The sequence below is a fragment of the Salvelinus fontinalis genome, chromosome 36, assembly GCF_029448725.1.
Source record: "Salvelinus fontinalis isolate EN_2023a chromosome 36, ASM2944872v1, whole genome shotgun sequence".
Classification (NCBI taxonomy): Eukaryota; Metazoa; Chordata; class Actinopteri; order Salmoniformes; family Salmonidae; genus Salvelinus; species Salvelinus fontinalis.
This window is the reverse complement of record NC_074700.1, coordinates 26,719,745-26,743,305: the sequence shown is the minus strand read 5'-3', so window position 1 is coordinate 26,743,305 and position 23,561 is coordinate 26,719,745. Positions and strand designations below refer to the sequence as shown.

The 23,561-nt window shown below is 44.0% G+C and overlaps 1 protein-coding gene across 2 annotated transcripts in view; it reads left to right on the top strand.

The window, feature by feature from the left end:
• The window catches only part of LOC129835535 (tetratricopeptide repeat protein 39B), a 122,826-nt gene that overhangs the window by 59,012 nt on the left and 40,253 nt on the right, over positions 1-23,561 (top strand). The gene's annotated exons all lie outside the window — the stretch shown is intronic.

Sequence of the window (23,561 nt, the reverse complement as noted above, 5' to 3'; positions counted from 1 at the left end):
AACTGACTACCTCAGACTAGTGTTGAACTGACTACCTCAGACTAGCGTTGAACAGACTAGTGTTGAACTGACTACCTCAGACTAGTGTTGAACAGACTAGTTGAACTGACTACCTCAGACTAGTGTTGAACTGACTACCTCAGACTAGTGTTGAACTGACTAGTGTTGAACAGACTACCTCAGACTAGTGTTGAACAGACTACCTCAGACTAGTGTTGAACTGACTACCTCAGACTAGTGTTGAACTGACTACCTCAGACTAGTGTTGAACTGACTACCTCAGACTAGTGTTGAACAGACTACCTCAGACTAGTGTTGAACAGACTACCTCAGACTAGTGTTGAACTGACTACCTCAGACTAGTGTTGAACTGACTACCTCAGACTAGTGTTGAACTGACTACCTCAGACTAGTGTTGAACTGACTACCTCAGACTAGTGTTGAACAGACTAGTGTTGAACAGACTAGTGTTGAACTGACTACCTCAGACTAGTGTTGAACTGACTACCTCAGACTAGTGTTGAACTGACTACCTCAGACTAGTGTTGAACTGACTACCTCAGACTAGTGTTGAACTGACTAGTGTTGAACTGACTAGTGTTGAACAGACTACCTCAGACTAGCGTTGAACTGACTAGCGTTGAACAGACTAGTGTTGAACAGACTAGTGTTGAACAGACTAGTGTTGAACTGACTACCTCAGACTAGTGTTGAACTGACTACCTCAGACTAGCGTTGAACTGACTAGTGTTGAACTGACTACCTCAGACTAGCGTTGAACTGACTAGCGTTGAACAGACTAGTGTTGAACTGACTACCTCAGACTAGCGTTGAACTGACTACCTCAGACTAGTGTTGAACAGACTAGTGTTGAACTGACTACCTCAGACTAGTGTTGAACTGACTACCTCAGACTAGTGTTGAACTGACTACCTCAGACTAGTGTTGAACAGACTACCTCAGACTAGTGTTGAACAGACTACCTCAGACTAGCGTTGAACTGACTAGTGTTGAACTGACTAGTGTTGAACTGACTAGCGTTGAACAGACTAGTGTTGAACTGACTACCTCAGACTAGCGTTGAACTGACTACCTCAGACTAGCGTTGAACAGACTAGTGTTGAACTGACTACCTCAGACTAGTGTTGAACAGACTACCTCAGACTAGTGTTGAACAGACTACCTCAGACTAGTGTTGAACTGACTACCTCAGACTAGCGTTGAACAGACTAGCGTTGAACAGACTACCTCAGACTAGTGTTGAACTGACTACCTCAGACTAGTGTTGAACTGACTACCTCAGACTAGTGTTGAACAGACTACCTCAGACTAGTGTTGAACTGACTAGTGTTGAACTGACTACCTCAGACTAGTGTTGAACAGACTAGTGTTGAACAGACTAGTGTTGAACTGACTACCTCAGACTAGTGTTGAACAGACTACCTCAGACTACTGTTGAACTGACTAGTGTTGAACTGACTAGTGTTGAACTGACTACCTCAGACTAGTGTTGAACTGACTACCTCAGACTAGTGGTGAACAGACTACCTCAGACTAGTGTTGAACTGACTAGCGTTGAACTGACTACCTCAGACTAGTGTTGAACTGACTACCTCAGACTAGTGTTGAACAGACTAGTGTTGAACAGACTAGTGTTGAACTGACTACCTCAGACTAGTGTTGAACTGACTACCTCAGACTAGTGTTGAACAGACTACCTCAGACTAGTGTTGAACTGACTACCTCAGACTAGTGTTGAACTGACTACCTCAGACTAGTGTTGAACAGACTACCTCAGACTAGTGTTGAACAGACTACCTCAGACTAGTGTTGAACAGACTACCTCAGACTAGTGTTGAACAGACTACCTCAGACTAGTGTTGAACTGACTACCTCAGACTAGTGTTGAACTGACTACCTCAGACTAGTGTTGAACTGACTACCTCAGACTAGTGTTGAACAGACTACCTCAGACTAGTGTTGAACAGACTACCTCAGACTAGTGTTGAACAGACTACCTCAGACTAGTGTTGAACAGACTACCTCAGACTAGTGTTGAACTGACTACCTCAGACTAGTGTTGAACAGACTACCTCAGACTAGTGTTGAACTGACTACCTCAGACTAGTGTTGAACAGACTAGTGTTGAACAGACTAGTGTTGAACTGACTACCTCAGACTAGCGTTGAACTGACTACCTCAGACTAGCGTTGAACTGACTACCTCAGACTAGTGTTGAACTGACTACCTCAGACTAGTGTTGAACAGACTAGTGTTGAACAGACTAGTGTTGAACTGACTACCTCAGACTAGTGTTGAACAGACTAGTGTTGAACTGACTACCTCAGACTAGCGTTGAACTGACTACCTCAGACTAGCGTTGAACTGACTACCTCAGACTAGCGTTGAACTGACTACCTCAGACTAGCGTTGAACTGACTACCTCAGACTAGTGTTGAACTGACTACCTCAGACTAGTGTTGAACTGACTACCTCAGACTAGCGTTGAACTGACTACCTCAGACTAGCGTTGAACTGACTACCTCAGACTAGTGTTGAACTGACTACCTCAGACTAGCGTTGAACAGACTAGTGTTAAACTGACTACCTCAGACTAGCGTTGAACTGACTACCTCAGACTAGTGTTGAACAGACTACCTCAGACTAGTGTTGAACAGACTACCTCAGACTAGTGTTGAACTGACTACCTCAGACTAGCGTTGAACAGACTACCTCAGACTAGTGTTGAACTGACTAGCGTTGAACAGACTACCTCAGACTAGTGTTGAACAGACTACCTCAGACTAGTGTTGAACAGACTACCTCAGACTAGTGTTGAACTGACTACCTCAGACTAGTGTTGATCTGACTACCTCAGACTAGTGTTGAACTGACTACCTCAGACTAGTGTTGAACTGACTACCTCAGACTAGTGTTGAACTGACTACCTCAGACTAGTGTTGAACTGACTACCTCAGACTAGTGTTGAACTGACTACCTCAGACTAGTGTTGAACTGACTACCTCAGACTAGTGTTGAACTGACTACCTCAGACTAGTGTTGAACAGACTAGTGTTGATCTGACTACCTCAGACTAGTGTTGAACTGACTACCTCAGACTAGTGTTGAACTGACTACCTCAGACTAGTGTTGAACTGACTACCTCAGACTAGTGTTGAACTGACTACCTCAGACTAGTGTTGAACAGACTACCTCAGACTAGTGTTGAACTGACTACCTCAGACTAGTGTTGAACAGACTAGTGTTGAACTGACTACCTCAGACTAGCGTTGAACTGACTACCTCAGACTAGCGTTGAACTGACTACCTCAGACTAGCGTTGAACTGACTACCTCAGACTAGCGTTGAACTGACTACCTCAGACTAGTGTTGAACTGACTACCTCAGACTAGCGTTGAACAGACTAGTGTTGAACTGACTACCTCAGACTAGTGTTGAACAGACTAGTTGAACTGACTACCTCAGACTAGTGTTGAACTGACTACCTCAGACTAGTGTTGAACTGACTAGTGTTGAACAGACTACCTCAGACTAGTGTTGAACAGACTACCTCAGACTAGTGTTGAACTGACTACCTCAGACTAGTGTTGAACTGACTACCTCAGACTAGTGTTGAACTGACTACCTCAGACTAGTGTTGAACAGACTACCTCAGACTAGTGTTGAACAGACTACCTCAGACTAGTGTTGAACTGACTACCTCAGACTAGTGTTGAACTGACTACCTCAGACTAGTGTTGAACTGACTACCTCAGACTAGTGTTGAACTGACTACCTCAGACTAGTGTTGAACAGACTAGTGTTGAACAGACTAGTGTTGAACTGACTACCTCAGACTAGTGTTGAACTGACTACCTCAGACTAGTGTTGAACTGACTACCTCAGACTAGTGTTGAACTGACTACCTCAGACTAGTGTTGAACTGACTAGTGTTGAACTGACTAGTGTTGAACAGACTACCTCAGACTAGCGTTGAACTGACTAGCGTTGAACAGACTAGTGTTGAACAGACTAGTGTTGAACAGACTAGTGTTGAACTGACTACCTCAGACTAGTGTTGAACTGACTACCTCAGACTAGCGTTGAACTGACTAGTGTTGAACTGACTACCTCAGACTAGCGTTGAACTGACTAGCGTTGAACAGACTAGTGTTGAACTGACTACCTCAGACTAGCGTTGAACTGACTACCTCAGACTAGTGTTGAACAGACTAGTGTTGAACTGACTACCTCAGACTAGTGTTGAACTGACTACCTCAGACTAGTGTTGAACTGACTACCTCAGACTAGTGTTGAACAGACTACCTCAGACTAGTGTTGAACAGACTACCTCAGACTAGCGTTGAACTGACTAGCGTTGAACTGACTAGTGTTGAACTGACTAGCGTTGAACAGACTAGTGTTGAACTGACTACCTCAGACTAGCGTTGAACTGACTACCTCAGACTAGCGTTGAACAGACTAGTGTTGAACTGACTACCTCAGACTAGTGTTGAACAGACTACCTCAGACTAGTGTTGAACAGACTACCTCAGACTAGTGTTGAACTGACTACCTCAGACTAGCGTTGAACAGACTAGCGTTGAACAGACTACCTCAGACTAGTGTTGAACTGACTACCTCAGACTAGTGTTGAACTGACTACCTCAGACTAGTGTTGAACAGACTACCTCAGACTAGTGTTGAACTGACTAGTGTTGAACTGACTACCTCAGACTAGTGTTGAACAGACTAGTGTTGAACAGACTAGTGTTGAACTGACTACCTCAGACTAGTGTTGAACAGACTACCTCAGACTACTGTTGAACTGACTAGTGTTGAACTGACTAGTGTTGAACTGACTACCTCAGACTAGTGTTGAACTGACTACCTCAGACTAGTGGTGAACAGACTACCTCAGACTAGTGTTGAACTGACTAGCGTTGAACTGACTACCTCAGACTAGTGTTGAACTGACTACCTCAGACTAGTGTTGAACAGACTAGTGTTGAACAGACTAGTGTTGAACTGACTACCTCAGACTAGTGTTGAACTGACTACCTCAGACTAGTGTTGAACAGACTACCTCAGACTAGTGTTGAACTGACTACCTCAGACTAGTGTTGAACTGACTACCTCAGACTAGTGTTGAACAGACTACCTCAGACTAGTGTTGAACAGACTACCTCAGACTAGTGTTGAACAGACTACCTCAGACTAGTGTTGAACAGACTACCTCAGACTAGTGTTGAACTGACTACCTCAGACTAGTGTTGAACTGACTACCTCAGACTAGTGTTGAACTGACTACCTCAGACTAGTGTTGAACAGACTACCTCAGACTAGTGTTGAACAGACTACCTCAGACTAGTGTTGAACAGACTACCTCAGACTAGTGTTGAACAGACTACCTCAGACTAGTGTTGAACTGACTACCTCAGACTAGTGTTGAACAGACTACCTCAGACTAGTGTTGAACTGACTACCTCAGACTAGTGTTGAACAGACTAGTGTTGAACAGACTAGTGTTGAACTGACTACCTCAGACTAGCGTTGAACTGACTACCTCAGACTAGCGTTGAACTGACTACCTCAGACTAGTGTTGAACTGACTACCTCAGACTAGTGTTGAACAGACTAGTGTTGAACAGACTAGTGTTGAACTGACTACCTCAGACTAGTGTTGAACAGACTAGTGTTGAACTGACTACCTCAGACTAGCGTTGAACTGACTACCTCAGACTAGCGTTGAACTGACTACCTCAGACTAGCGTTGAACTGACTACCTCAGACTAGCGTTGAACTGACTACCTCAGACTAGTGTTGAACAGACTACCTCAGACTAGTGTTGAACTGACTACCTCAGACTAGCGTTGAACTGACTACCTCAGACTAGCGTTGAACTGACTACCTCAGACTAGTGTTGAACTGACTACCTCAGACTAGCGTTGAACAGACTAGTGTTAAACTGACTACCTCAGACTAGCGTTGAACTGACTACCTCAGACTAGTGTTGAACAGACTACCTCAGACTAGTGTTGAACAGACTACCTCAGACTAGTGTTGAACTGACTACCTCAGACTAGCGTTGAACAGACTACCTCAGACTAGTGTTGAACTGACTAGCGTTGAACAGACTACCTCAGACTAGTGTTGAACAGACTACCTCAGACTAGTGTTGAACAGACTACCTCAGACTAGTGTTGAACTGACTACCTCAGACTAGTGTTGATCTGACTACCTCAGACTAGTGTTGAACTGACTACCTCAGACTAGTGTTGAACTGACTACCTCAGACTAGTGTTGAACTGACTACCTCAGACTAGTGTTGAACTGACTACCTCAGACTAGTGTTGAACTGACTACCTCAGACTAGTGTTGAACTGACTACCTCAGACTAGTGTTGAACTGACTACCTCAGACTAGCGTTGAACAGACTAGTGTTGAACTGACTACCTCAGACTAGTGTTGAACAGACTAGTGTTGAACTGACTACCTCAGACTAGTGTTGAACAGACTAGTTGAACTGACTACCTCAGACTAGTGTTGAACTGACTACCTCAGACTAGTGTTGAACTGACTAGTGTTGAACAGACTACCTCAGACTAGTGTTGAACAGACTACCTCAGACTAGTGTTGAACAGACTACCTCAGACTAGTGTTGAACTGACTACCTCAGACTAGTGTTGAACTGACTACCTCAGACTAGTGTTGAACTGACTACCTCAGACTAGTGTTGAACTGACTACCTCAGACTAGTGTTGAACTGACTACCTCAGACTAGTGTTGAACAGACTACCTCAGACTAGTGTTGAACAGACTACCTCAGACTAGTGTTGAACAGACTACCTCAGACTAGTGTTGAACTGACTACCTCAGACTAGTGTTGAACAGACTACCTCAGACTAGTGTTGAACTGACTACCTCAGACTAGTGTTGAACAGACTAGTGTTGAACAGACTAGTGTTGAACTGACTACCTCAGACTAGTGTTGAACTGACTACCTCAGACTAGTGTTGAACTGACTACCTCAGACTAGTGTTGAACTGACTACCTCAGACTAGTGTTGAACTGACTACCTCAGACTAGTGTTGAACTGACTAGTGTTGAACTGACTAGTGTTGAACAGACTACCTCAGACTAGCGTTGAACTGACTAGCGTTGAACAGACTAGCGTTGAACAGACTAGTGTTGAACAGACTAGTGTTGAACTGACTACCTCAGACTAGTGTTGAACTGACTACCTCAGACTAGTGTTGAACTGACTACCTCAGACTAGCGTTGAACTGACTAGTGTTGAACTGACTACCTCAGACTAGCGTTGAACTGACTAGCGTTGAACAGACTAGTGTTGAACTGACTACCTCAGACTAGCGTTGAACTGACTAGTGTTGAACTGACTACCTCAGACTAGTGTTGAACTGACTACCTCAGACTAGTGTTGAACTGACTACCTCAGACTAGTGTTGAACAGACTACCTCAGACTAGTGTTGAACAGACTACCTCAGACTAGCGTTGAACTGACTAGTGTTGAACTGACTAGCGTTGAACAGACTAGTGTTGAACTGACTACCTCAGACTAGCGTTGAACTGACTACCTCAGACTAGTTTTGAACAGACTAGTGGTGAACTGACTACCTCAGACTAGTGTTGAACAGACTACCTCAGACTAGTGTTGAACTGACTACCTCAGACTAGCGTTGAACAGACTAGCGTTGAACAGACTACCTCAGACTAGTGTTGAACTGACTACCTCAGACTAGTGTTGAACTGACTACCTCAGACTAGTGTTGAACAGACTACCTCAGACTAGTGTTGAACTGACTAGTGTTGAACTGACTACCTCAGACTAGTGTTGAACTGACTAGTGTTGAACAGACTAGTGTTGAACTGACTACCTCAGACTAGTGTTGAACTGACTACCTCAGACTAGTGGTGAACAGACTACCTCAGACTAGTGTTGAACTGACTAGCGTTGAACTGACTAGTGTTGAACTGACTACCTCAGACTAGTGTTGAACTGACTACCTCAGACTAGTGTTGAACAGACTAGTGTTGAACAGACTAGTGTTGAACTGACTACCTCAGACTAGTGTTGAACTGACTACCTCAGACTAGTGTTGAACAGACTACCTCAGACTAGTGTTGAACTGACTACCTCAGACTAGTGTTGAACTGACTACCTCAGACTAGTGTTGAACAGACTACCTCAGACTAGTGTTGAACAGACTACCTCAGACTAGTGTTGAACAGACTACCTCAGACTAGTGTTGAACAGACTACCTCAGACTAGTGTTGAACAGACTACCTCAGACTAGTGTTGAACTGACTACCTCAGACTAGTGTTGAACTGACTACCTCAGACTAGTGTTGAACAGACTACCTCAGACTAGTGTTGAACAGACTACCTCAGACTAGTGTTGAACAGACTACCTCAGACTAGTGTTGTACAGACTACCTCAGACTAGTGTTGAACAGACTACCTCAGACTAGTGTTGAACAGACTACCTCAGACTAGTGTTGAACTGACTACCTCAGACTAGTGTTGAACAGACTACCTCAGACTAGTGTTGAACTGACTACCTCAGACTAGTGTTGAACAGACTAGTGTTGAACAGACTAGTGTTGAACTGACTACCTCAGACTAGTGTTGAACTGACTACCTCAGACTAGTGTTGAACAGACTACCTCAGACTAGTGTTGAACTGACTACCTCAGACTAGTGTTGAACTGACTACCTCAGACTAGCGTTGAACTGACTAGCGTTGAACTGACTACCTCAGACTAGTGTTGAACTGACTACCTCAGACTAGCGTTGAACTGACTACCTCAGACTAGCGTTGAACTGACTACCTCAGACTAGTGTTGAACTGACTACCTCAGACTAGTGTTGAACTGACTACCTCAGACTAGTGTTGAACAGACTACCTCAGACTAGTGTTGAACTGACTAGTGTTGAACTGACTACCTCAGACTAGTGTTGAACTGACTACCTCAGACTAGTGTTGAACTGACTAGTGTTGAACTGACTACCTCAGACTAGTGTTGAACTGACTACCTCAGACTAGCGTTGAACTGACTAGTGTTGAACAGACTACCTCAGACTAGTGTTGAACAGACTAGTGTTGAACAGACTACCTCAGACTAGTGTTGAACTGACTACCTCAGACTAGTGTTGAACTGACTAGTGTTGAACTGACTAGTGTTGAACTGACTAGTGTTGAACAGACTAGTGTTGAACAGACTACCTCAGACTAGTGTTGAACTGACTACCTCAGACTAGTGTTGAACTGACTACCTCAGACTAGTGTTGAACTGACTACCTCAGACTAGTGTTGAACTGACTAGTGTTGAACTGACTAGTGTTGAACTGACTAGTGTTGAACAGACTAGTGTTGAACAGACTACCTCAGACTAGTGTTGAACTGACTACCTCAGACTAGTGTTGAACAGACTAGTGTTGAACAGACTAGTGTTGAACTGACTACCCCAGACTAGCGTTGAACTGACTACCTCAGACTAGTGTTGAACTGACTACCTCAGACTAGTGTTGAACTGACTACCTCAGACTAGTGTTGAACTGACTAGTGTTGAACTGACTAGTGTTGAACTGACTAGTGTTGAACTGACTAGTGTTGAACTGACTAGTGTTGAACTGACTAGTGTTGAACTGACTAGTGTTGAACAGACTAGTGTTGAACTGACTACCTCAGACTAGCGTTGAACTGACTACCTCAGACTAGTGTTGAACTGACTAGTGTTGAACTGACTAGTGTTGAACTGACTAGTGTTGAACTGACTAGTGTTGAACAGACTACCTCAGACTAGCGTTGAACTGACTACCTCTGACTAGTTAGTGTTGAACTGACTACCTCAGACTAGCGTTGAACTGACTACCTCAGACTAGCGTTGAACTGACTACCTCAGACTAGCGTTGAACAGACTACCTCAGACTAGCGTTGAACTGACTACCTCAGACTAGTGTTGAACTGACTACCTCAGACTAGTGTTGAACTGACTACCTCAGACTAGTGTTGAACTGACTACCTCAGACTAGCGTTGAACTGACTACCTCAGACTAGTGTTGAACTGACTAGCGTTGAACTGACTACCTCAGACTAGTGTTGAACAGACTAGTGTTGAACAGACTACCTCAGACTAGTGTTGAACTGACTACCTCAGACTAGTGTTGAACTGACTACCTCAGACTAGTGTTGAACTGACTAGTGTTGAACTGACTAGTGTTGAACTGACTAGTGTTGAACAGACTAGTGTTGAACAGACTACCTCAGACTAGTGTTGAACAGACTACCTCAGACTAGTGTTGAACTGACTACCTCAGACTAGTGTTGAACTGACTACCTCAGACTAGTGTTGAACTGACTACCTCAGACTAGTGTTGAACTGACTACCTCAGACTAGTGTTGAACTGACTAGTGTTGAACTGACTAGTGTTGAACTGACTAGTGTTGAACAGACTAGTGTTGAACAGACTACCTCAGACTAGTGTTGAACTGACTACCTCAGACTAGTGTTGAACTGACTACCTCAGACTAGTGTTGAACAGACTACCTCAGACTAGTGTTGAACTGACTACCTCAGACTAGTGTTGAACTGACTACCTCAGACTAGCGTTGAACTGACTACCTCAGACTAGCGTTGAACTGACTACCTCAGACTAGCGTTGAACAGACTACCTCAGACTAGTGTTGAACAGACTACCTCAGACTAGTGTTGAACTGACTACCTCAGACTAGTGTTGAACTGACTACCTCAGACTAGTGTTGAACTGACTACCTCAGACTAGTGTTGAACTGACTACCTCAGACTAGTGTTGAACAGACTAGTGTTGAACAGACTAGTGTTGAACTGACTACCTCAGACTAGTGTTGAACTGACTAGTGTTGAACTGACTAGTGTTGAACTGACTAGTGTTGAACAGACTACCTCAGACTAGCGTTGAACAGACTACCTCTGACTAGTTAGTGTTGAACTGACTACCTCAGACTAGTGTTGAACTGACTAGTGTTGAACTGACAAGTGTTGAACTGACTAGTGTTGAACTGACTACCTCAGACTAGTGTTGAACTGACTACCTCAGAATAGTGTTGAACTGACTAGTGTTGAACTGACTAGTGTTGAACTGACTAGTGTTGAACAGACTAGTGTTGAACAGACTACCTCAGACTAGCGTTGAACTGACTACCTCAGACTAGCGTTGAACTGACTAGTGTTGAACTGACTAGTGTTGAACTGACTAGTGTTGAACTGACTAGTGTTGAACTGACTAGTGTTGAACAGACTACCTCAGACTAGTGTTGAACTGACTACCTCAGACTAGTGTTGAACTGACTACCTCAGACTAGCGTTGAACTGACTACCTCAGACTAGCGTTGAACTGACTACCTCAGACTAGCGTTGAACTCACTACCTCAGACTAGTGTTGAACTGACTAGCGTTGAACTGACTACCTCAGACTAGTGTTGAACAGACTAGTGTTGAACAGACTACCTCAGACTAGTGTTGAACTGACTACCTCAGACTAGTGTTGAACAGACTAGTGTTGAACTGACTACCTCAGACTAGCGTTGAACAGACTAGTGTTGAACTGACTACCTCAGACTAGTGTTGAACTGACTAGTGTTGAACTGACTAGCGTTGAACTGACTACCTCAGACTAGAGTTGAACTGACTACCTCAGACTAGTGTTGAACTGACTACCTCAGACTAGCGTTGAACTGACTACCTCAGACTAGCGTTGAACTGACTACCTCAGACTAGCGTTGAACTGACTACCTCAGACTAGTGTTGAACTGACTACCTCAGACTAGTGTTGAACTGACTACCTCAGACTAGTGTTGAACTGACTACCTCAGACTAGTGTTGAACTGACTACCTCAGACTAGTGTTGAACAGACTACCTCAGACTAGCGTTGAACAGACTAGTGTTGAACAGACTAGTGTTGAACTGACTACCTCAGACTAGCGTTGAACTGACTACCTCAGACTAGTGTTGAACTGACTACCTCAGACTAGCGTTGAACTGACTACCTCAGACTAGCGTTGAACTGACTACCTCAGACTAGTGTTGAACAGACTACCTCAGACTAGTGTTGAACAGACTACCTCAGACTAGTGTTGAACAGACTACCTCAGACTAGTGTTGAACTGACTACCTCAGACTAGTGTTGAACTGACTACCTCAGACTAGTGTTGAACTGACTACCTCAGACTAGTGTTGAACTGACTACCTCAGACTAGTGTTGAACAGACTAGTGTTGAACAGACTAGTGTTGAACTGACTACCTCAGACTAGCGTTGAACTGACTACCTCAGACTAGTGTTGAACTGACTACCTCAGACTAGTGTTGAACTGACTACCTCAGACTAGTGTTGAACTGACTAGTGTTGAACTGACTAGTGTTGAACTGACTAGTGTTGAACAGACTAGTGTTGAACAGACTACCTCAGACTAGCGTTGAACTGACTACCTCAGACTAGCGTTGAACTGACTAGTGTTGAACTGACTAGTGTTGAACTGACTAGTGTTGAACTGACTAGTGTTGAACTGACTAGTGTTGAACTGACTAGTGTTGAACAGACTACCTCAGACTAGCGTTGAACAGACTACCTCTGACTAGTTAGTGTTGAACTGACTACCTCAGACTAGTGTTGAACTGACTACCTCAGACTAGCGTTGAACTGACTACCTCAGACTAGTGTTGAACTGACTACCTCAGACTAGCGTTGAACAGACTACCTCAGACTAGTGTTGAACAGACTACCTCAGACTAGTGTTGAACTGACTACCTCAGACTAGTGTTGAAGTGACTACCTCAGACTAGTGTTGAACTGACTACCTCAGACTAGTGTTGAACAGACTAGTGTTGAACAGACTAGTGTTGAACTGACTACCTCAGACTAGTGTTGAACAGACTACCTCAGACTAGTGTTGAACTGACTACCTCAGACTAGTGTTGAACTGACTACCTCAGACTAGCGTTGAACTGACTACCTCAGACTAGTGTTGAACTGACTAGCGTTGAACTGACTACCTCAGACTAGTGTTGAACAGACTAGTGTTGAACAGACTACCTCAGACTAGTGTTGAACTGACTACCTCAGACTAGTGTTGAACAGACTAGTGTTGAACTGACTACCTCAGACTAGCGTTGAACAGACTAGTGTTGAACTGACTACCTCAGACTAGTGTTGAACTGACTACCTCAGACTAGTGTTGAACTGACTACCTCAGACTAGTGTTGAACTGACTACCTCAGACTAGTGTTGAACAGACTAGTGTTGAACTGACTAGCGTTGAACAGACTAGTGTTGAACTGACTAGCGTTGAACTGACTAGCGTTGAACTGACTACCTCAGACTAGTGTTGAACAGACTAGTGTTGAACTGACTAGCGTTGAACTGACTACCTCAGACTAGTGTTGAACTGACTACCTCAGACAAGTGTTGAACAGACTAGTGTTGAACAGACTAGTGTTGAACTGACTACCTCAGACTAGCGTTGAACTGACTACCTCAGACTAGCGTTGAACTGACTACCTCAGACTAGTGTTGAACTGACTACCTCAGACTAGTGTTGAACAGACTAGTGTTGAACAGACTAGTGTTGAACTGACTACCTCAGACTAGTGTTGAACTGACTACCTCAGACTAGTGTTGAACTGACTACCTCAGACTAGTGTTGAACTGACTACCTCAGACTAGCGTTGAACTGACTACCTCAGACTAGTGTTGAACTGACTACCTCAGACTAGTGTTGAACAGACTAGTGTTGAACTGACTACCTCAGACTAGCGTTGAACTGACTAGCGTTGAACTGACTAGCGTTGAACTGACTACCTCAGACTAGCGTTGAACTGACTACCTCAGACTAGTGTTGAACTGACTACCTCAGACTAGCGTTGAACAGACTAGTGTTGAACTGACTAGCGTTGAACTGACTACCTCAGACTAGCGTTGAACTGACTACCTCAGACTAGTGTTGAACTGACTACCTCAGACTAGTGTTGAACTGACTACCTCAGACTAGTGTTGAACAGACTAGTGTTGAACTGACTACCTCAGACTAGCGTTGAACAGACTAGTGTTGAACAGACTAGTGTTGAACAGACTAGTGTTGAACAGACTAGTGTTGAACAGACTAGTGTTGAACAGACTAGCGTTGAACAGACTAGCGTTGAACAGACTAGCGTTGAACAGACTAGCGTTGAACAGACTAGCGTTGAACAGACTAGCGTTGAACAGACTAGCGTTGAACAGACTAGCGTTGAACAGACTAGCGTTGAACAGACTAGCGTTGAACAGACTACATCAGACTAGTGTTGAACTGACTACCTCAGACTAGCGTTGAACAGACTAGTGTTGAACAGACTAGTGTTGAACTGACTACCTCAGACTAGTGTTGAACTGACTAGTGTTGAACAGACTACCTCAGACTAGTGGTGAACTGACTACCTCAGACTAGTGTTGAACTGACTACCTCAGACTAGTGTTGAACGGACTACCTCAGACTAGTGTTGAACTGACTACCTCAGACTAGCGTTGAACTGACTACCTCAGACTAGTGTTGAACAGACTACCTCAGACTAGTGTTGAACTGACTACCTCAGACTAGTGTTGAACTGACTACCTCAGACTAGTGTTGAACTGACTACCTCAGACTAGTGTTGAACAGACTAGTGTTGAACAGACTAGTGTTGAACAGACTAGCGTTGAACAGACTAGCGTTGAACAGACTAGCGTTGAACAGACTACCTCAGACTAGTGTTGAACTGACTACCTCAGACTAGCGTTGAACAGACTAGTGTTGAACAGACTAGCGTTGAACAGACTACCTCAGACTAGTGTTGAACTGACTACCTCAGACTAGTGTTGAACAGACTAGCGTTGAACTGACTACCTCAGACTAGTGTTGAACTGACTACCTCAGACTAGTGTTGAACTGACTACCTCAGACTAGTGTTGAACTGACTACCTCAGACTAGTGTTGAACAGACTACCTCAGACTAGTGTTGAACTGACTACCTCAGACTAGTGTTGAACAGACTAGCGTTGAACAGACTACCTCAGACTAGTGTTGAACTGACTACCTCAGACTAGTGTTGAACAGACTACCTCAGACTAGTGTTGAACTGACTAGCGTTGAACAGACTACCTCAGACTAGTGTTGAACTGACTACCTCAGACTAGTGTTGAACTGACTACCTCAGACTAGTGTTGAACTGACTACCTCAGACTAGTGTTGAACAGACTACCTCAGACTAGTGTTGAACAGACTACCTCAGACTAGCGTTGAACTGACTAGTGTTGAACTGACTAGCGTTGAACAGACTAGTGTTGAACTGACTACCTCAGACTAGCGTTGAACTGACTACCTCAGACTAGTGTTGAACAGACTAGTGGTGAACTGACTACCTCAGACTAGTGTTGAACAGACTACCTCAGACTAGTGTTGAACTGACTACCTCAGACTAGCGTTGAACAGACTAGCGTTGAACAGACTACCTCAGACTAGTGTTGAACTGACTACCTCAGACTAGTGTTGAACTGACTACCTCAGACTAGTGTTGAACAGACTACCTCAGACTAGTGTTGAACTGACTAGTGTTGAACTGACTACCTCAGACTAGTGTTGAACTGACTAGTGTTGAACAGACTAGTGTTGAACTGACTACCTCAGACTAGTGTTGAACTGACTACCTCAGACTAGTGGTGAACAGACTACCTCAGACTAGTGTTGAACTGACTAGCGTTGAACTGACTAGTGTTGAACTGACTACCTCAGACTAGTGTTGAACTGACTACCTCAGACTAGTGTTGAACAGACTAGTGTTGAACAGACTAGTGTTGAACTGACTACCTCAGACTAGTGTTGAACTGACTACCTCAGACTAGTGTTGAACAGACTACCTCAGACTAGTGTTGAACTGACTACCTCAGACTAGTGTTGAACTGACTACCTCAGACTAGTGTTGAACAGACTACCTCAGACTAGTGTTGAACAGACTACCTCAGACTAGTGTTGAACAGACTACCTCAGACTAGTGTTGAACAGACTACCTCAGACTAGTGTTGAACAGACTACCTCAGACTAGTGTTGAACTGACTACCTCAGACTAGTGTTGAACTGACTACCTCAGACTAGTGTTGAACAGACTACCTCAGACTAGTGTTGAACAGACTACCTCAGACTAGTGTTGAACAGACTACCTCAGACTAGTGTTGTACAGACTACCTCAGACTAGTGTTGAACAGACTACCTCAGACTAGTGTTGAACAGACTACCTCAGACTAGTGTTGAACTGACTACCTCAGACTAGTGTTGAACAGACTACCTCAGACTAGTGTTGAACTGACTACCTCAGACTAGTGTTGAACAGACTAGTGTTGAACAGACTAGTGTTGAACTGACTACCTCAGACTAGTGTTGAACTGACTACCTCAGACTAGTGTTGAACAGACTACCTCAGACTAGTGTTGAACTGACTACCTCAGACTAGTGTTGAACTGACTACCTCAGACTAGCGTTGAACTGACTAGCGTTGAACTGACTACCTCAGACTAGTGTTGAACTGACTACCTCAGACTAGCGTTGAACTGACTACCTCAGACTAGCGTTGAACTGACTACCTCAGACTAGTGTTGAACTGACTACCTCAGACTAGTGTTGAACTGACTACCTCAGACTAGTGTTGAACAGACTACCTCAGACTAGTGTTGAACTGACTAGTGTTGAACTGACTACCTCAGACTAGTGTTGAACTGACTACCTCAGACTAGTGTTGAACTGACTAGTGTTGAACTGACTACCTCAGACTAGTGTTGAACTGACTACCTCAGACTAGCGTTGAACTGACTAGTGTTGAACAGACTACCTCAGACTAGTGTTGAACAGACTAGTGTTGAACAGACTACCTCAGACTAGTGTTGAACTGACTACCTCAGACTAGTGTTGAACTGACTAGTGTTGAACTGACTAGTGTTGAACTGACTAGTGTTGAACAGACTAGTGTTGAACAGACTACCTCAGACTAGTGTTGAACTGACTACCTCAGACTAGTGTTGAACTGACTACCTCAGACTAGTGTTGAACTGACTACCTCAGACTAGTGTTGAACTGACTAGTGTTGAACTGACTAGTGTTGAACTGACTAGTGTTGAACAGACTAGTGTTGAACAGACTACCTCAGACTAGTGTTGAACTGACTACCTCAGACTAGTGTTGAACAGACTAGTGTTGAACAGACTAGTGTTGAACTGACTACCCCAGACTAGCGTTGAACTGACTACCTCAGACTAGTGTTGAACTGACTACCTCAGACTAGTGTTGAACTGACTACCTCAGACTAGTGTTGAACTGACTAGTGTTGAACTGACTAGTGTTGAACTGACTAGTGTTGAACTGACTAGTGTTGAACTGACTAGTGTTGAACTGACTAGTGTTGAACAGACTAGTGTTGAACTGACTACCTCAGACTAGCGTTGAACTGACTACCTCAGACTAGTGTTGAACTGACTAGTGTTGAACTGACTAGTGTTGAACTGACTAGTGTTGAACTGACTAGTGTTGAACAGACTACCTCAGACTAGCGTTGAACTGACTACCTCTGACTAGTTAGTGTTGAACTGACTACCTCAGACTAGCGTTGAACTGACTACCTCAGACTAGCGTTGAACTGACTACCTCAGACTAGCGTTGAACAGACTACCTCAGACTAGCGTTGAACTGACTACCTCAGACTAGTGTTGAACTGACTACCTCAGACTAGTGTTGAACTGACTACCTCAGACTAGTGTTGAACTGACTACCTCAGACTAGCGTTGAACTGACTACCTCAGACTAGTGTTGAACTGACTAGCGTTGAACTGACTACCTCAGACTAGTGTTGAACAGACTAGTGTTGAACAGACTACCTCAGACTAGTGTTGAACTGACTACCTCAGACTAGTGTTGAACTGACTACCTCAGACTAGTGTTGAACTGACTAGTGTTGAACTGACTAGTGTTGAACTGACTAGTGTTGAACAGACTAGTGTTGAACAGACTACCTCAGACTAGTGTTGAACAGACTACCTCAGACTAGTGTTGAACTGACTACCTCAGACTAGTGTTGAACTGACTACCTCAGACTAGTGTTGAACTGACTACCTCAGACTAGTGTTGAACTGACTACCTCAGACTAGTGTTGAACTGACTAGTGTTGAACTGACTAGTGTTGAACTGACTAGTGTTGAACAGACTAGTGTTGAACAGACTACCTCAGACTAGTGTTGAACTGACTACCTCAGACTAGTGTTGAACTGACTACCTCAGACTAGTGTTGAACAGACTACCTCAGACTAGTGTTGAACTGACTACCTCAGACTAGTGTTGAACTGACTACCTCAGACTAGCGTTGAACTGACTACCTCAGACTAGCGTTGAACTGACTACCTCAGACTAGCGTTGAACAGACTACCTCAGACTAGTGTTGAACAGACTACCTCAGACTAGTGTTGAACTGACTACCTCAGACTAGTGTTGAACTGACTACCTCAGACTAGTGTTGAACTGACTACCTCAGACTAGTGTTGAACTGACTACCTCAGACTAGTGTTGAACAGACTAGTGTTGAACAGACTAGTGTTGAACTGACTACCTCAGACTAGTGTTGAACTGACTAGTGTTGAACTGACTAGTGTTGAACTGACTAGTGTTGAACAGACTACCTCAGACTAGCGTTGAACAGACTACCTCTGACTAGTTAGTGTTGAACTGACTACCTCAGACTAGTGTTGAACTGACTAGTGTTGAACTGACAAGTGTTGAACTGACTAGTGTTGAACTGACTACCTCAGACTAGTGTTGAACTGACTACCTCAGAATAGTGTTGAACTGACTAGTGTTGAACTGACTAGTGTTGAACTGACTAGTGTTGAACAGACTAGTGTTGAACAGACTACCTCAGACTAGCGTTGAACTGACTACCTCAGACTAGCGTTGAACTGACTAGTGTTGAACTGACTAGTGTTGAACTGACTAGTGTTGAACTGACTAGTGTTGAACTGACTAGTGTTGAACAGACTACCTCAGACTAGTGTTGAACTGACTACCTCAGACTAGTGTTGAACTGACTACCTCAGACTAGCGTTGAACTGACTACCTCAGACTAGCGTTGAACTGACTACCTCAGACTAGCGTTGAACTCACTACCTCAGACTAGTGTTGAACTGACTAGCGTTGAACTGACTACCTCAGACTAGTGTTGAACAGACTAGTGTTGAACAGACTACCTCAGACTAGTGTTGAACTGACTACCTCAGACTAGTGTTGAACAGACTAGTGTTGAACTGACTACCTCAGACTAGCGTTGAACAGACTAGTGTTGAACTGACTACCTCAGACTAGTGTTGAACTGACTAGTGTTGAACTGACTAGCGTTGAACTGACTACCTCAGACTAGTGTTGAACTGACTACCTCAGACTAGTGTTGAACTGACTACCTCAGACTAGCGTTGAACTGACTACCTCAGACTAGCGTTGAACTGACTACCTCAGACTAGCGTTGAACTGACTACCTCAGACTAGTGTTGAACTGACTACCTCAGACTAGTGTTGAACTGACTACCTCAGACTAGTGTTGAACTGACTACCTCAGACTAGTGTTGAACTGACTACCTCAGACTAGTGTTGAACAGACTACCTCAGACTAGCGTTGAACAGACTAGTGTTGAACAGACTAGTGTTGAACTGACTACCTCAGACTAGCGTTGAACTGACTACCTCAGACTAGTGTTGAACTGACTACCTCAGACTAGCGTTGAACTGACTACCTCAGACTAGCGTTGAACTGACTACCTCAGACTAGTGTTGAACAGACTACCTCAGACTAGTGTTGAACAGACTACCTCAGACTAGTGTTGAACAGACTACCTCAGACTAGTGTTGAACTGACTACCTCAGACTAGTGTTGAACTGACTACCTCAGACTAGTGTTGAACTGACTACCTCAGACTAGTGTTGAACTGACTACCTCAGACTAGTGTTGAACAGACTAGTGTTGAACAGACTAGTGTTGAACTGACTACCTCAGACTAGCGTTGAACTGACTACCTCAGACTAGTGTTGAACTGACTACCTCAGACTAGTGTTGAACTGACTACCTCAGACTAGTGTTGAACTGACTAGTGTTGAACTGACTAGTGTTGAACTGACTAGTGTTGAACAGACTAGTGTTGAACAGACTACCTCAGACTAGCGTTGAACTGACTACCTCAGACTAGCGTTGAACTGACTAGTGTTGAACTGACTAGTGTTGAACTGACTAGTGTTGAACTGACTAGTGTTGAACTGACTAGTGTTGAACTGACTAGTGTTGAACAGACTACCTCAGACTAGCGTTGAACAGACTACCTCTGACTAGTTAGTGTTGAACTGACTACCTCAGACTAGTGTTGAACTGACTACCTCAGACTAGCGTTGAACTGACTACCTCAGACTAGTGTTGAACTGACTACCTCAGACTAGCGTTGAACAGACTACCTCAGACTAGTGTTGAACAGACTACCTCAGACTAGTGTTGAACTGACTACCTCAGACTAGTGTTGAAGTGACTACCTCAGACTAGTGTTGAACTGACTACCTCAGACTAGTGTTGAACAGACTAGTGTTGAACAGACTAGTGTTGAACTGACTACCTCAGACTAGTGTTGAACAGACTACCTCAGACTAGTGTTGAACTGACTACCTCAGACTAGTGTTGAACTGACTACCTCAGACTAGCGTTGAACTGACTACCTCAGACTAGTGTTGAACTGACTAGCGTTGAACTGACTACCTCAGACTAGTGTTGAACAGACTAGTGTTGAACAGACTACCTCAGACTAGTGTTGAACTGACTACCTCAGACTAGTGTTGAACAGACTAGTGTTGAACTGACTACCTCAGACTAGCGTTGAACAGACTAGTGTTGAACTGACTACCTCAGACTAGTGTTGAACTGACTACCTCAGACTAGTGTTGAACTGACTACCTCAGACTAGTGTTGAACTGACTACCTCAGACTAGTGTTGAACAGACTAGTGTTGAACTGACTAGCGTTGAACAGACTAGTGTTGAACTGACTAGCGTTGAACTGACTAGCGTTGAACTGACTACCTCAGACTAGTGTTGAACAGACTAGTGTTGAACTGACTAGCGTTGAACTGACTACCTCAGACTAGTGTTGAACTGACTACCTCAGACAAGTGTTGAACAGACTAGTGTTGAACAGACTAGTGTTGAACTGACTACCTCAGACTAGCGTTGAACTGACTACCTCAGACTAGCGTTGAACTGACTACCTCAGACTAGTGTTGAACTGACTACCTCAGACTAGTGTTGAACAGACTAGTGTTGAACAGACTAGTGTTGAACTGACTACCTCAGACTAGTGTTGAACTGACTACCTCAGACTAGTGTTGAACTGACTACCTCAGACTAGTGTTGAACTGACTACCTCAGACTAGCGTTGAACTGACTACCTCAGACTAGTGTTGAACTGACTACCTCAGACTAGTGTTGAACAGACTAGTGTTGAACTGACTACCTCAGACTAGCGTTGAACTGACTAGCGTTGAACTGACTAGCGTTGAACTGACTACCTCAGACTAGCGTTGAACTGACTACCTCAGACTAGTGTTGAACTGACTACCTCAGACTAGCGTTGAACAGACTAGTGTTGAACTGACTAGCGTTGAACTGACTACCTCAGACTAGCGTTGAACTGACTACCTCAGACTAGTGTTGAACTGACTACCTCAGACTAGTGTTGAACTGACTACCTCAGACTAGTGTTGAACAGACTAGTGTTGAACTGACTACCTCAGACTAGCGTTGAACAGACTAGTGTTGAACAGACTAGTGTTGAACAGACTAGTGTTGAACAGACTAGTGTTGAACAGACTAGTGTTGAACAGACTAGCGTTGAACAGACTAGCGTTGAACAGACTAGCGTTGAACAGACTAGCGTTGAACAGACTAGCGTTGAACAGACTAGCGTTGAACAGACTAGCGTTGAACAGACTAGCGTTGAACAGACTAGCGTTGAACAGACTAGCGTTGAACAGACTACATCAGACTAGTGTTGAACTGACTACCTCAGACTAGCGTTGAACAGACTAGTGTTGAACAGACTAGTGTTGAACTGACTACCTCAGACTAGTGTTGAACTGACTAGTGTTGAACAGACTACCTCAGACTAGTGGTGAACTGACTACCTCAGACTAGTGTTGAACTGACTACCTCAGACTAGTGTTGAACGGACTACCTCAGACTAGTGTTGAACTGACTACCTCAGACTAGTGTTGAACTGACTACCTCAGACTAGTGTTGAACAGACTACCTCAGACTAGTGTTGAACTGACTACCTCAGACTAGTGTTGAACTGACTACCTCAGACTAGTGTTGAACTGACTACCTCAGACTAGTGTTGAACAGACTAGTGTTGAACAGACTAGTGTTGAACAGACTAGCGTTGAACAGACTAGCGTTGAACAGACTAGCGTTGAACAGACTACCTCAGACTAGTGTTGAACTGACTACCTCAGACTAGCGTTGAACAGACTAGTGTTGAACAGACTAGCGTTGAACAGACTACCTCAGACTAGTGTTGAACTGACTACCTCAGACTAGTGTTGAACAGACTAGCGTTGAACTGACTACCTCAGACTAGTGTTGAACTGACTACCTCAGACTAGTGTTGAACTGACTACCTCAGACTAGTGTTGAACTGACTACCTCAGACTAGTGTTGAACAGACTACCTCAGACTAGTGTTGAACTGACTACCTCAGACTAGTGTTGAACAGACTAGCGTTGAACAGACTACCTCAGACTAGTGTTGAACTGACTACCTCAGACTAGTGTTGAACAGACTACCTCAGACTAGTGTTGAACTGACTAGCGTTGAACAGACTACCTCAGACTAGTGTTGAACTGACTACCTCAGACTAGTGTTGAACTGACTACCTCAGACTAGTGTTGAACTGACTAGCGTTGAACAGACTACCTCAGACTAGTGTTGAACTGACTACCTCAGACTAGTGTTGAACAGACTAGTGTTGAACTGACTACCTCAGACTAGTGTTGAACTGACTACCTCAGACTAGTGTTGAACAGACTACCTCAGACTAGTGTTGAACAGACTACCTCAGACTAGTGTTGAACTGACTACCTCAGACTAGTGTTGAACTGACTACCTCAGACTAGTGTTGAACTGACTACCTCAGACTAGTGTTGAACTGACTACCTCAGACTAGTGTTGAACTGACTACCTCAGACTAGTGTTGAACAGACTACCTCAGACTAGTGTTGAACTGACTACCTCAGACTAGTTTTGAACTGACTACCTCAGACTAGTGTTGAACTGACTACCTCAGACTAGTGTCGTCTCTGTTGAACTGTCCTCACTACCGTTGATGTGGCTGATAGCTGTTGTTTTGAGGAAGGCTTTCTATGTGTTTGTCTCACCTACCTTTATTTAGATCAGCCTCTAACTGTAAGTCTCTCTGGATAGGAGCGT